The sequence below is a fragment of the Bombus affinis genome, chromosome 2 (genome assembly GCF_024516045.1).
Source record: "Bombus affinis isolate iyBomAffi1 chromosome 2, iyBomAffi1.2, whole genome shotgun sequence".
NCBI classification, from domain to species: Eukaryota; Metazoa; Arthropoda; class Insecta; order Hymenoptera; family Apidae; genus Bombus; species Bombus affinis.
Genome location: NC_066345.1, coordinates 1619839 through 1635614, shown reverse-complemented (window position 1 = coordinate 1635614; position 15776 = coordinate 1619839). Strand labels below are relative to the sequence as shown.

At 35.6% G+C, this 15776-nt stretch overlaps 1 protein-coding gene across 9 annotated transcripts in view; it reads left to right on the top strand.

Annotated features, from left to right (window-relative positions):
- The window catches only part of LOC126925433 (brain tumor protein), a 153699-nt gene that overhangs the window by 83773 nt on the left and 54150 nt on the right, over positions 1-15776 (top strand). The window contains exon 1 of one of the 9 annotated variants that reach the window (XM_050741030.1): positions 705-3066. The exons of 7 other annotated variants lie outside the window; for them this stretch is intronic. The gene's annotated coding sequence lies outside the window, so the exon portion shown is untranslated. Of the gene's footprint in view, positions 1-704; positions 3144-15776 lie in introns of those variants that run through there. One more of the 9 variants, XM_050741004.1, reaches the window with a different exon arrangement.

Here is a 15776-nt window from a genome sequence, read left to right as displayed (position 1 = left end):
TTTACGTAAAAAAGTCATCGAGCGGACATTTTTACTCGAATGGAAGTTGTCGGTTTATCGATAAGAGAGAAGGAAATTTTCCAAAAAATGAAACTATTAGAAAATATTAATTCGTAATTGTTCTGATGCAAATTTAGTCTTGGCCGGTAACTATTGATACAAATAATTGGAATTTTTGTTTATCAGCAGTCCCGGTTTTGTTGGTAATCGGTGACCCGAATTTTATTTCGGTTACCGATAGTCAATCGTGACGAAAAATTTTTTTGTTTTATTCGACCAGCGTCGATTGTTACTAATAATTACGTGTTACTAATAATTAATATTCATCGACAACGTAAAAAACTTGTCCGTTCAAGTAGATTAATTATTACGAGGAGTTCTAGCTTTTTTATTTCATTTATCTTGTGTTTTTTTGCCGTACTATCAATTACGTATGTAAATATATTTTCATAAAAGATGTGATAAAAAAATTAATATTGGGTTTTAATATAAATTCGTCCTGTTTTTGCATTAGTCACAAGAATACGTAATACGATGTGTAGAGAAACAGCGTGAATTACGATCTAAACTTAAAATTCAAATTTAACAAACATAAATTAGCAAACATTACAGATTTGTTGCTTTTAATTTTTAATAGTTTTGAAATGGATTGCAATTGTTACAAATCTGTCGGTATATATTTCAATAGAAAATTTAGAAAAAAAACATAAAAAGTTGAAAAAAAGACTCGAAATTTACGCTTATTACGTTTAAAAAATAAAAAAGGAATGATAGTTTTGGAAATGTGACAGATTTGGAACTCGATGACAATTTGCTTACCGTAATTATTTTTTACGCTTTCGCTGATCGTCAGTTCGTATCATCAGAATAGAGGTTCTCTGCTCCCGTGAGAGTGAAATGCCAAAGTGAAAGGGTATGTCTTCCCATGCGTGTTGTTACCTCATAACTCGTTCTGTCGCTCGTAACGTGACTTCAAACCGAAGCAAGGCTGTTCCCACATCGAATCACGTATAATATTCGTATAATATTTGAATTCATTTGCGTCTTTTACGTTGCCAAACGAAATGCTTTAATCCGAGCTAAACTATTATGACGTATTACATTTCTATAAAATTCCAGTTGAACGATCGATTCCTTCGGTTTTCCATACGAAACAGAAATACAATTGACGCTGTAAAATATGTAGAAGTAAACGAGTATTCTATGCATTTCTGCGCTTGCAGCTTTCCCACGAGTACATAAAATTCTGCGTCTTATTGATAATTAGGATTAATTTATAATTTTGAATTATTCCGTTGTAAGTGTTTAGTAATCGTTAAAAATAATAACGACGCATAATGAATATACATGACGAAATATCTGTTGATACCAGGAAATATCCAAAACCTTTTTATTTATAATGTATGTATATATATTGCGACAACGTAACAATACATTCTAAACAACAATAGATTTTTTGTCGTCATTATTATTTTAACAAATCAACGAATATTCAGCACGGAGTAATTCATAACTGTGATTTGATCTTATTGATCGATCGATCTTATTAATAGATCTCCATTTATTTACGGGAAAATTTCAAAAAACCAGAACGCACGTAATACGAAATGGAATATAAAATATTCCAAATATAATACTTCTCGTAATATTTAATGCAGGAAATAAATATCTGCTCGAGTTTAATTTTTTGAGTCGCGTTGGTAAAAATACGAGTTTGCGTAAAAATCTGCGATCCGACTGTTAAATTTACGCGAGCGGTAAATCTCGCGCAAAAATATGAAAAATCGCACGTATTACCTATCTGTACGTAACTTTTTCCCATTGTCCCAGATAAGTACGTGTAAAGTCTACCTGCGTACTTTTTTACTTGCCATTTAGAACTATCGCTATCATTTTCCTTTTACTTGTCGCGCAAAAGTATTACGTGCGAAAGCGTCGCGGTACGTCATATGCGACGATGCGATTCGAACTTCCGCGTAACTACTGCACCATAAACCGACTAGCTCGTTGATTTCCGCGTGTTACAACTGTTACTCGGAAGAACTATGTCTCTACGATCGTACGTTCATTTAAAAGTCGTGCGTAGCCTTAGATTCGCGAATACAGCGTATCGATAATACATTCCATACGGGTGGATCGATATTCCGTGGAACTTTTGTTTGTGAAACAGCATTTGCTCCGTTATATAACTTATGTATGTTATCAACAACGAGTATTATAATGGCTTACAACGATTAGGTACAGGCTGGCTAATATATAGCTGACTGATTTTCATTGTCAATAACATTTAGGGTGTCCCCGGACAATCGATAATATTATCAATATTTCAAGGTTCTCGATGGAAATCTATAGCGTGAGAACAGCCTTAGAGAAAATTAAAAGCCACAGTCTTTTTGATACGAGTCATATATTAACAGAGGAAAGTAGCCGAGTACGAAATAGCTGTTATGGTGCCCGACTATGAAATATTGACGTTAGGTGTTATATTTTTATAGAAAAGAAAAAATAGTTTTATACTTCTTATCTTATTCTTCTTTGGTAATAAAATCAGATTTTAGAAGAGTTACGTAAAAACATAACTATTTACGCTGGTCGCAAATCCAAGTATCAAACTTTACTACAGCACGTTTGTGACTACTCGAAAGTGGTTTGCCGCTTTGATGTACTCCACTTTCTTTTCTCGAATCCTTTTTATGGCTCGAGCCATCTCTTTTTCTTTATTCTGCAAAAGGATATCCTGATATTCGATAAATAAAACAACATATAAAAAAAAGTAATCCAAATATAAAGTATCGGAGAATTCGGCCACTACTCGGTGTCTATATTTGGAATTTTACAAAGTCACAAGTACGATATTCAGCTCGTAAATACTTACGGGTATCAGAGACAAGTATGTCAGCAACAAGAAAAACCACAAATAATTGTGATAATAATACGAATAAGAAGTACGAGCGTGAAATTTACACACTGTTGAAAATTTTCAAACAGCAACGAAGTAATAGGACTCTGCCACGACATTAACGTTCGCTCGGCCGATGAATCACAACGTGAGCCGTACCAAATTGAGTAAGTGTCTACAGTCTACAGTCGTTTGTGAGATATTCATCTATCAGATTTGTAGAAACAGCGCTGTTCCATCCTAGGTATACTGTTTCATATTTAGCTATTTCCTTCTACTTTGCGGTTATGCAGGGAATATAATGTCAGAAATATCTCAATTGCATTTTTCATTATATTTTCACGCGTTTCGAAAGGTACGTTCGCTGTCGTTTCTCGAACGGCATTTTTCAGCTGCTCGATTATGTTCGATCTATCGACGGGCGTTTTATTTTTGAAGAAAAGCCTGTAAGAAAAAGTACTATGCGGTTAAATTAGGCCATCTAATTGCCCGGATAATAATATCGGATCAAATGTTTCAACGATTTTCACTCTCAAACTGTGTAACGCCGCACGATTATTTTGCCAAGCATTCGTAAAACAATTGCCAAAGCGGAACACAAGATAACGCATTGTTCCAGAATGACAGCTACTTTTAAGAATAGAATATTTGTTTGACTTCGTTACGTATCGTTTTGTAGCTTCCGAAGGCGGGCAGAGAAGTGGTTTGTTTTCTTATTTCATAAATAGATGTTGTTAGATGTGACGTATTTATTTATTTCAGCCTGATGGCCAAGAGATTGGACTTGGTTTCGCATGAAGTAAATATTGTTGGATATGAAGGTTTCACAGTATTTTTATAATAATAAATATGGCACAAAAGTATGTAATAGCATAATTTGATGATAATAAAGATGTAGACGGAAGAGCATTTATTTGAAACACTTGACAACGATACTTATGTGTACGTTAAAAGATACGATACAGTCTTAATATTTCGTAATGCAATTTCATTTCTGCTTGGAAGGGAATGCTGCTTTCATCATCACGACGTTCACTGGCCATTGCCTATTCTTTCTGAAATTATTATCTCGAAATAACACTTATCGGAAGACGTTGTAGTAATTGGCAATTAATTAGTAAGGATAGAATTCGACGAATTTGTACTGTTACGCAACGAGAAATTAAAATACACGGTATTCGTTTTATTCGCTTTGGACATTTATCAAGGTACATAATATTGCTTCTCTCGGAATGCAACGTAAAAGCTTTATTCTATTTGTAGCTTTCTAAATCTCTTATTAATAAACTCGTAATTTAGTTTATTTCGTATAATATAGAATCTTCGATTATATAGACACAAGAACACGAAAATGAACTCGAAGCTTACTGGAATTATTATACAATGTCGGTATAAGCAAGTATTCGGAGGATAATTAGTCGATAAGAATTAACAATCGATCATCGTGTTATTTGTGATAACGTATACGTTAAGTTATCGCTAAGAAACATGGAAAATATCTAGAAATCATTTTGAAACACACATAGCTCGAACATTTCCAAGATAAAATATCTGGTACGAGCAGTGACACGCGGTTTGCCGATAATTTTGTACGTGTCCGACGATTCGAATGCCTTTCCTTCCTTCGAATTTCTACGTCGCGCGATCTACGACATTTGCCTTAACTTTCATTTCCTCGTAACGTAATCTCGGAATTCGGCATTAACCACGCGCGTCTTGGTTAAAAAGTGAAAGTAACCATGCTCGGATTAACCGTCTCTTTCTGCTACCCGTCCTTCGTGTCCCGTCTAATTTCACTGTTCACGCGAATGCGATCGGTTCGTACGAAAGCCAGAGGAACGTAATTTTACCGACTAACGGCGACGAGAACTAGGTTAAGGACGGCACACCGAACTCAGACTGTGAGTCGATCGATTAATTACGAACCGGTCCTTTTTAATCGAACAACTTGCATCGGCGAGCTGCCTATAAAAGAATGTGAACTCAGTGTGCGTATTATATGCGTATTATATGCGTATTATGCGGGTATTTGCGCAAATATTTATTACATCTCGGTTCCTGCCGTGTATAGTTAGTATTTAGCATGGTCGAAAAAAATCAACCAAAATCTAGTTTCTAAAAACGTATGTTATCTTAAATCAATATTCAGGTACGTACATAGTCATGGATAGAATTAAGTAGACGCTTTTTGAAACGAAACATCATCGAAAAAATTGAATCAAACGATTTGATATTTTCTTGAGCGGTTGGCGTCGCATACGAAATACCTAAGATTTTTTTATATTAATGCTTTAATTCTTCGCAAATTTTTATATAGAAAAGACGATATTCGTCTGTTTGCATTTGTCCAACCGAAGCTTTCGTTTGTCCACCTTACAAAAGAAAAGTAACGAGCGAATTAAAAAATTACACGTCAACGTCCAATGATTTTAACGCGACACGCGATCGTCCGCGTTAGTCCAACCTAAATTTTCAAAATAAAGTTGTCGTCGAATCAAAATTTCCAAAAATTTGACATATCCTACTTAAGAACCAATGAAAAAGTTCACGGGGATGCCGATGGCAGATTTTTTAATTTGATCGGAACTTTATACCGAAGGGCGAACATCTTTCGATCTTTGTAAGATTTTGCAGTTGGGATAGCAACATTGCAAACCTTCTTTACTCATTTACTCATGACGTACATGCGTATGTCTTACCGACACATATGTCAGAGTGTGTAGTCGTTACAGTCACAGGCATAGCTCGCCACTCGACTTGTTTGCTTTCTTTAGCCTTTGCTATCTACGATTTCAAAATACTATATTTTATATTAAGAAATATACATAGGTACATTGTTGTAACATAACATTGTCTCAACATTGTCTACCTAGCAGCGTTCGTTGTATATTTAGTAAATAAACGATTGTATTTCTTGTTGGCATTTCTCATCTATTCCTTCAAACTTCGAGCAAACATTTAGTAATCATCTTTTATAAATTTTTCTTCCTTTTAATAGCATTCAGTTTCGTATCGTTGTTTCTATTGCTTGTTGTATTGCTATGACGTAGGAATATGTACAACGAAAGGAAAACTTCACCTTTTACGGGTATATCCAACTAAATAATTTTAGATACGAAACAAAAAATAGGCGAGACTAATGTGTCTCATACTACGCTTTTGAATTCTCTGCTTCTGTTTTTATTGATTTTAAGCAGAGCTCTTGCTACCCGGGTATCCGAGTACCCATTGTTACTCGAACTGCCGTTCAAGAAGCCGAGTACTCGAGCATCCGAGTTCGACTTTTCTTCCATGATTACTCAAATACATTGAAAGCTTTTCTCGCGTGTTTGAATTTAGATCAAAGAGATCAACTTTACTCGAATTTATCAACACCATGGAACCTCGTTGATCAGGCTCCGATTAACCGCAAGAATGTAACATCTGGAAGAAAAACGTTTATCCGAAGAACACCAGATCTTTAAATGTTTGATACATATTTCGATGCGAATGGACATTGTGCGAGATGTTTTCTTCTTCGTCTTTGGTTCTTTAACGTCGCATCGACAACACGCTCGTTAAGCCACGGTGTTTCGTTTATGTCCATATCTCGTTCCATGTGTCTGTCGATTCAATAAATTTCAGGAGGTTGTCCCTACTTTGTTTCGAATTAAATATTCCCCGGAGTTTCTTGGCGAGTTTGAATCTGTTACGCTGCTCGTATAATTTTCTGCATTTTAGAATCACGTGGCATTTTTAACAGCTTCCTCGTTCTCCGATATGCTTGGTGACAGGAATTCAGGTGATAGCGATTGTACATCCTATACTGGATATTCCCGTGTGTAGTTCTCGTATACTTGAGATTACTTCGTTTTCATTCTGCAGATTTTGTGTCGCTGTAATTACACTCGAGGAGTCATTCAAGATACGATGCAATTTTTCATTTGCCGATCGTTGAAGAGTTCGAGTGCTTCGAGGATTGTTGTTGTTTCTGCATTGAAAATGCTTGACACGTGGTCTATAACGAGTCGAATTTTTGCGTGAGATTTATCAAGCTTTCCCCTGAATTTAATACGCTGTTCATATTGTTTGGCTGATTTACTATCGTTCTCGCAGCGCCATAATTTCTGCATTCCATTATGGCACTGTTCATAGTAGTCGATACGTTACGTTATTAGCATGTTGCTGGCTCTGATTTAGTATAAATGAGCATTCTTGAATATTTTAGTTGAGCGTAGAGGATGTTTTCATGGTTATTCGAAGCGACGACCAAACGTTCGAGAATCAACAGTCGAGAACTTTTTATTACAGTTGTTTATACGTTCCCTTGGTTTCTAATGGCGTTTACGTAATTTCATTTTATCGATTGCTCGGTTCGCCGATACATACCCATTCATTATACATCCTCGTAACGTTTTGTCAATCCTCGTGTCCAAATTTACCACCTTGACATACTTTCTCTTCATTATGTTTCTTCTCTTTGTTCTTGTCATATTAACCCGAACTTATTGTTCATTTCTAACGTATCATCCTCGTTTAAAATCCTGACTCGAAATAAATTCACCAGCGTCGAGCTAATTAAACCGATTACATAAACGCGTGGTATACTAATTTAGAACCTGTTTTCCAGGCAATAATCTTATAACTCTCTATAGCCAACATTATTGATGGCAATAAGATAATGTAACTAGAATAATGATTACTTTCCGCTATCGTTACTATTAATAAGACTATATTCAGTTTGCACTATTTGTCTGTAACATCGTAATAATGTGACGACGAAAGAATTCCATTTTTTCACGATTGTTTTTACATAGATTTTTTAAAATTTAGATACCTCTGTTCGAACTTGCAAAATCGTCGCACGTTTTAGTGCCAACCGTACTCAGGAATAAGAACGAAGACATAATTTAATAACTTTCTATGATTAGTATAATAAATTGATAGGCTACGATAAAATATTTCAGAAAATTGTTCGATTACGCGTGTGAGAAAGGAGATGTGCATCGCTATGATTCTCCAGTAACGAGATAAATAATATCCAGCACGTTACTACGTTGATTATTCTTACGATTGCCAATCAATCATACTTTATAGTCGGTATATGTACGGTCAGTCGTGGATAGTACAGCAGTGCCCGGGATATATGACCAAAACTTTGTCCGGATATATGGTCAGGAGTTTCGGGGGCGAGACTGGAGATCCTCGCCAATTCCTGAAACTACTATCTCGAGACAAGCCTCGGAATTATTTATGATCGACGTAATTCAATTCGATATCGAATTACGGAATTACCAGGAAGAAGAAAAATATTTGTTTTTATTTTTTATTATATCGTTACGAGATGACGGCTTAGTCGGATTATTGAGATTCGTGCGACCAGAGCGATACCAAACCTGATCATATTTGACGAACAATTTTTAATTAAACCAAAGAAATATGTAATACGCGATTAGGAGTAAAAAAACGACTCAGGCTCGACGGTACCGTGTTAAGCTCACCTATTCTGTCTCACTCGCACTAGCTGCTTCTCGCTTCCATCTCCGATGTACACACACACGGTAGAGTGAGCACGAGTCAGATAATTTGGCCCGATTCTTGGAAAGTTACCATTCCGGATATAGCCAGACTAACAGAAAAAGAAAAAATAAAAGAAAATAAACTACATATGCGACACAAACTGTTCCATAGAGGATCACAAAAATTTACCGAGACGTATGCGTCTCAACAGGATCAAAAGATGAGATAAGCAAAAGTCAGATAAAACTGGGAAAGGTGCTTGGAAATGTGCGAGTCCGATCTTTACCGATGTTATTTACTGTTCGTATATTTGGCGTGCCTATATCTATATGGATCAGTTTACTCTTCGTCATCGACTCTGAAAAGGTAACGGGACACGACCGAATCGCTGCTTGGTTGCCTGGTGTGCGTTCGTTCCCGTCTGATTATTTGCGTCACTCGTATCCGCGTATTTGCAATTGTGTTACATAGTATCAAGATTGGGATATTTATTCGCAGAAAGGTCACACGACACGAGTTTGATTCGGATCGCAATGATTCGAGGCTGGTTCGCAAACAACCGTAGCTTGATGATCGCGCCTACCATAAAAACCACTTTCTATGGATACAAACGAGCCTAGTTAGTCTTTCGCGTTTGAAAAGTTCCAGTACCACTTTTTCTCACAGCTTTTGTCACTCGTATGCCTGCCTACTTGCTATTCGCGTTTCCACGTTTCAATCCACGGCTTGCACTCGAGCGTTGGTTAATCCTCGCTTCTCTTTCCCGTTTCTCTTAACGAACGATCACTTTGCAATTTCCACCAACCGTCTATAAAATCCTTTCAGCTTATTTCTTCTATAATAACCAATTTCTCTATGCGGAATTTCAACAATATTTCGTCAAGTCGAGCTGTATAATCAAGATGCAAATATTATGCGATGCCAATTTCTATTCAAATTGAAGGTTCATTATCGCTCAAAAGTACAGCTCCGTTCGGAGATATTACGACATCGTGGGAACATAAGCAAACACGAACGAACATGAAAAATGACCAAAACCTTTCAGAACGATTGTTTTACTTGAAAGAATAAGTCATAGAAGATCTACGAAACATCAAATACGAAGGGATAAAGTTTATTATTTAAGGACATTATTTGATGACTCAGCTTGTTTGTTTGTCCAGCTGCAAGTTCTTTCATCTCGACGGTAGAGGAATTACCATGATTCTTTTTGCTAATAATGTCTACAACTAGTCGATACTTTGACGAACGGTGCGATGAGATTTTAAACAAACAATTTACATTTCATACTGTACCGTTGATTTTTGCAAAAAAGTATTAACAATCGCTTCGGATTATTAATTCGTATATTTAGACCAGCGTTCGGAAAATTAGGCTATAATGAACTCATACGTATGCACTCAACGTTGTGATAATAACCTCATCGATTTTATGTAATAGAATTCATTTTCTTCTCCTCTGTGTATACTTGTCACGTCTTTGATCTCCATTTTGATCAATTTTTCACATTCGTATTATCGCTAATTTGCTGTTTGGCCGAAGAGACTCGGTTCTGGATGCAAAATAGATATTCAAAAAGAGAATATCATTGCTGTATTTTTTGCTATCTGGTTCCATGCATGCTACAGAGAATTTTATAATACAGATCCAGATTTTGAGTAGACTTTTTGGTAGGATTAAAAAACTCAAGTTATAATTATCATAATTTACTGCATTGTTATAACAAATTTTTTATTCTCTCATATTATAGTGGTTCGTAACCTTGCACGAATTCTAACATTCTAATCGATCAATTATTTTCTTGATATTCTACGCTTGTTAATACTATTACTTGGAAACGAGAGCGAATATCCATATTTATAGAACTGCTCGGGTAATCCTTAAAAATACAAAATTCAAAAGGACAATAGCGTTATCTGTTTATTAACGATAACGAAAAGCACAATAATTAAGTAAGTAAAAAGCATATTCGTTAAATGGAAAGTTACGGCGCAAAGTTGTCGATAAACGACAATTGCCTTTCTTGCTGATTAGAGTAGATGAGATATACAGCTGTTTAAATAGTACGTATACCAAAGATCACTATTAATCGTAAGCTGTATAAATATAATAAAAATCCCTCGTTTGCTTAAACAACGACGTAAGTCAAAATTTCTAACTTTTGAGTTGCTGGTACCAGAAAGAACAAGTTGTTCTTTGTGCTTTGTACTGGTAGGCTTCTATAAGTAAACTTGGAAGGTTCACCATGTGAGAACAGTTGCGTCGCTAACGCATCATCACGCAGCCATAACAGTTAAGAACTTTGAAACTCGTTTTCCCTAAGACAGTGATTTTTGAATTTTTAGCAAAATTTGCTATTTAACCGACGTTTCGTAGAAACACGAACAACGCCATTTGAAAAGGAACTAATCCTATGAAACAGTGAATGCAGAGGGGGTATATATTTCAATACGATACAAACATTTACCAAAGAAACTAAAAACCCACTTTGTCACCAAATTATTTATACTTGCACATCGATACAATTATTATTAATGTATTTTGTAAAAGAAATTGAAAGTTTAATAATTTAAAGTGGATAAATCATGTTTTCACCAGCATGTATCTTGATATGTCAACAAGTTAATAGAGCTAACGTTTTTACAATAATATTTTGCACTTAGGAGAATTGTCTATAGATTTTTCCCACTGACTGTATTCATAAACTGTACATATGTATACATATGCGTTTCTATAAAATCGATGCTGTTTGTCTAATATAAAATGCAAACATAATGAATATGTTATTCTACAGATTACACTGAAACTGAATAATTAACGTTTCATGATGCTGTTTTAATTATCACGTTCATTGGTATTCAAGTATTACAAAGTATTTATACGTAATATTATGTCACCCAAGCATACGTATACGTATACATATACAGGGTGTCTCATTTTGATCGCCTCGCGCAAATATCTCCTAAAATATATATAACATTTGAAAATATCTTTCAAATAGAAGATTTGTCTAAGCGGAGGCGTTTTCGTGATATCTCGAAGCGACCTCACTTCCTTTTTCTATGGAATTGTACATTTTTTTACACGCCGTTTGCGTTATCTTTCCTGGAACTTTCATGGGACAAGCTTTACGAGATTACAGTTAAAATATCTTTTAAGCTATTCGATCCAAGTACCTTAATACCTTTCCGTAGAGAATTAAAAATTGCGTCGAATGTTGTATAAAAAAGTTACCTGAAATTTCGAAGGTGCGTCCATCTACGTAAGATTTGTGACCATCGAAAGACTTCTACCTCCGAACAACGTAACTTTAATCTGAAATTTTGTTTAATAACAATTACTCGAATAATAATTACTTTCGCGAACGACGAATAGTTTAGGAGATAATTGCGCGAATTAACACGAGACACCCTGTATTATACGTCTATCCGTGTGATGAATGTTTTCGGAAAACGAAACACTGGAAATCATCGGCCGGTCATTCGACGAAGTCATAAAGCGCAATCTTGTGTGTCGCGCCGTATCGATGAATCGTAAATCAAATTGCATTAGAAGCGGAAAATCTGTGTCGAGGAGAAGCGACGTTTGTGCACGTGGCGTGTCATTGTTTCCGACTACGTTATAGTTACCAAATCCTTTCCAGCTAAATCGACCATTGACATCGTTTTTATTATTTTCCTCGAGGTAATTTACAATTTGTTTGTACAGAGATAGTCACGCGTAACTTTGTCAATTGCTGCTAATCGCAAGTCGTAAACATAATCTCGCAGTTTTACAACTATTCGAATCACCAAGGATTTTTATGGTCTCGGTGTTTAGTTTACGATTGAAATACAATATGTATTATTTTCGTGACATTACACGTTCGAGTATTTTGTTTTGTTTCGTCGCTACAAATAGACGTGTACGTGATTGTTAATTGAAACAACGTTTGCCGCAGCAAGAAGGAAATACATGTATTAAATATTAAACTATTAATAGAATATAACATTTATATTGGAATTCTGTTTACTCCACGTTCGTAGCCAGAATTGTCGACGAAAAAAGTATTTGAATTTTTCTTTTTTCCAATCTATATATCGTGCGTTGTATCTTAATATCTTTTTAAATGTTTAAAAGTTCTTTATAGATATATCGATGCAATCAATCGTTTTAAACCTATGGTTCAAGTTTTTTATAATGTATAAAGTGATTTAAAAATGTGTGACGCTCTGTTCAACAAAAATTCAACAAAATGTGTGACCTCCGAAACCTCTCGCAACTCTGGTTGCCAAAAGTTATTTGAGTTACACAATATCTTCTTCATACACACACCGAGTGACTACTGTATTAACGATTTTTTTTATTTCACTTCTTGGCAGCATATTTCATTGTCTTTTGCCACAATCTGATTTACACGAAAACGAAAGTATATCGAATTTGTTATACTTTTCTTACCGCATACGGTATGACATAAGAGTAATATTATAATACGATAACTTAATTAATTACAAAAAACAATTTAGGAATTTAAGAAAAACGATTCTGCGATGTGTTTGTACAAATCGATATGATTATTTCGTTTTATTTTTATTCTTATGTCTGTTGTCTCACTATGTCTCGCTATATGTATTTTGTACGTATTAAGAAGTTCATTTTGTTTGACGCTCTTTACAATTATTTTTGTTCAACTCATTCGCCGAAGTTGCATTGAAAACGATGTTTGCGTAATTTAATAACAATGCATAATTAAATCCTATTGACTTGTTAAATAATACATTGAATATGTCGCGTGTATGAAATAAGCCGCGCAAAAAGGAACAACGTTTATGCGAACAGGATGACGAAGATATTTCTAATTTAATACCACGTACAGTATATGCAATGCGAAAGTAAAAATGATAGATGATAGATAAATGGAATGTTGCTGACAATGTAACTTACTTTCGCTGTATAAAATGTCACTGTTGTTCTATGCATTCTTCGCTATCGTTAATCATCGTTTAATCGATAAAAGGATACTCGCGTTTTACTTTATCGTCGATCTCAATTCCTGTAGCAAATCGTGTAGCTACGATACTATATTACGAATCGAAATTATTACGAATGTTTCGTGTTATCGATACATCGCGTTTTTATGTCGATTAGCTCCGTTATCTTCGGATGGAGGTTGTCGCTGTGCGATATTTCAAAAGAGCAGAAATATTTTATCGAGCAATGCGTTGATTTTTAATAACGAGATAGAAAGACCGATAAGTAATTAGCCGTAAATGCAACATTTCGTTTGCCATTTTTTCCAATCAACGTTTATCGTCGAATTCTATTTTCTAGCAGCGAGCGTTCCTGTGAAAGAGAATTCCAAAGATTCGCTCGATATTATCGTGGCTATTTATCTATCGGAATTGTGCGGTTGTACGAAGTATAAGGAAATCGACGTACTTGTAACATTATGATAAACCATTGATTGGCTTTTAACGAGTTAAGTAGGATAATACGTCAACATCTTGTAAATGGAATATTTTTGTTGGAAATTTTCTTGTCCCAAGCATAATACGCGTATCTCTACCAAAGGTAGTTCCGTAATACATAAGAACTAAAAAGAAATGCAACGTTAAAATTTTAAAAAACTTTAGCAGAAATTGCTTTTATCTGCCAAACGGTATAATTGGTGCTGTATCGTTGCATATTTTATATACTTTTGCACATTACGCGCGTTCTGTTTATTTTTGCACTCTGCAATTTCCCATTAATACCCGCAGCTTATTTTTAACATTCTGATAAAAACATTTATGACAGTAGGAAAAATTCACTAGCCACGGATTTCGAAAGAGTTAAATCAGGGAATAAAGTTAGCTGGTTTGTTCAGCACGGTTCAGTACTCGTATAGCATTATCACCGGATGTGGCATTCATGTTTCCGAAGTCCTTGTTTCGTTATTATCAATTGGGCCATACGCACGGCTACCATGTGTCATAGCATCTTTAAATCGCCAACAACCTCGTTGTGTTACGTGACTTGTTCAAATATATTACGCTGTACTAAAATATTGAAATATACGACTAACTGTCGCATTAACGATCATGAAAATACCACAGCGAACGTTTCATTGGTTACAAGCAAGTTGTACGAGTTGCTTAACATTTCTGCGTGATCAATATTTTGTTTTTAACAAAAGTAAACTCGCCTCGATGACGCAATATTATTTCCATAGTCGAAGGATGTTATAAAAAATAGATTAGACAGCTCGATTAAATGTCAAAGGTGGTTCGAGTAGACTCGGTGTTTGCTTTTCCTCTTTGCTTTTTGTTTATGTATTTTGGAAAGATTTTCTCCGAATATGATGTTAATTCGTCTGTTTACATCTTTTTTATCGAAACATCTACGATGTTCGAAGTATGTCAGCTAATCTTTTCGATCCGTTATCGCTGCTATATTTCGAACAGCCGCTACTTGACAATTAAACCGGATCTGGATGACCCAGCCTGATTACCGAGATTCGTGAAAGAGACGTAGTGACACGTAAGTCTTTACAATTTACGCGTATCAGTTTAACTCTCGTCCCCAAACTGTTACTACGTGTTAACGAGATCAATCGCGAAGAATATCTTGATAACGTAACGTTGTGCAAGTTTTTGAGTTCAACCAACTGTTTAATCGGTCAAACGTTCGTTTAACTACTTTCACGATACGTTTTCGCAAAGTTGCGATAAAGTTCATAGCACCTCGGATAATACGGAATTTCGGTTGAACGACACTCTGATCACCGAGACTTTGCTGTATCGTAAAAAACGTTTACAAAAGTTATCGCCAGTCGCAGAGCGCCAATTTTAAACTTTCTACCGCTCGTCGTAATATACATCTATGGCTGACAATGTTTGGCTAGTCTCGCGAAAATCGGTCGAAACGCTTCCATCTGGTTTTTGTTAGAGAAGATAATTTATACAGTCAATCGCGTGATCGAGGTTCCTAACGAGAGATGTAACGTTAAAACAAGAAACCAGGCGGTACATCTCGTATCTCGTATGGTGTCGCGTCGTGCATGGTCGTTCGCGGATCAGCACTACGATGGAATTCGACGATTCCGCCGGCGTGATGTCATTTTCTTCTTGGAAGTTACGATCATTTCTGGTCCGAATGACCTAGCCGCGAAGTATAAGCCGCTCGCTACTCGGAATTATTTTCTCAAAGTCAGCGATTGTTCTTTCTCGCTCGACTTAAGCATTGAATTTTCCAAGGAGAGAGCAAATTCATGCAACGATCGGTCACTGTCTGTCGAGATAGATGCAATGTGTTCTTGTAATAAAATTCTCAGCGTCTAATAAAATAAAACGCAATCTGTTGATCTTCTAATTTATCGTTTTATAAGAGCGATGGGACTTTTCTCTTTCCTGTTTGGATT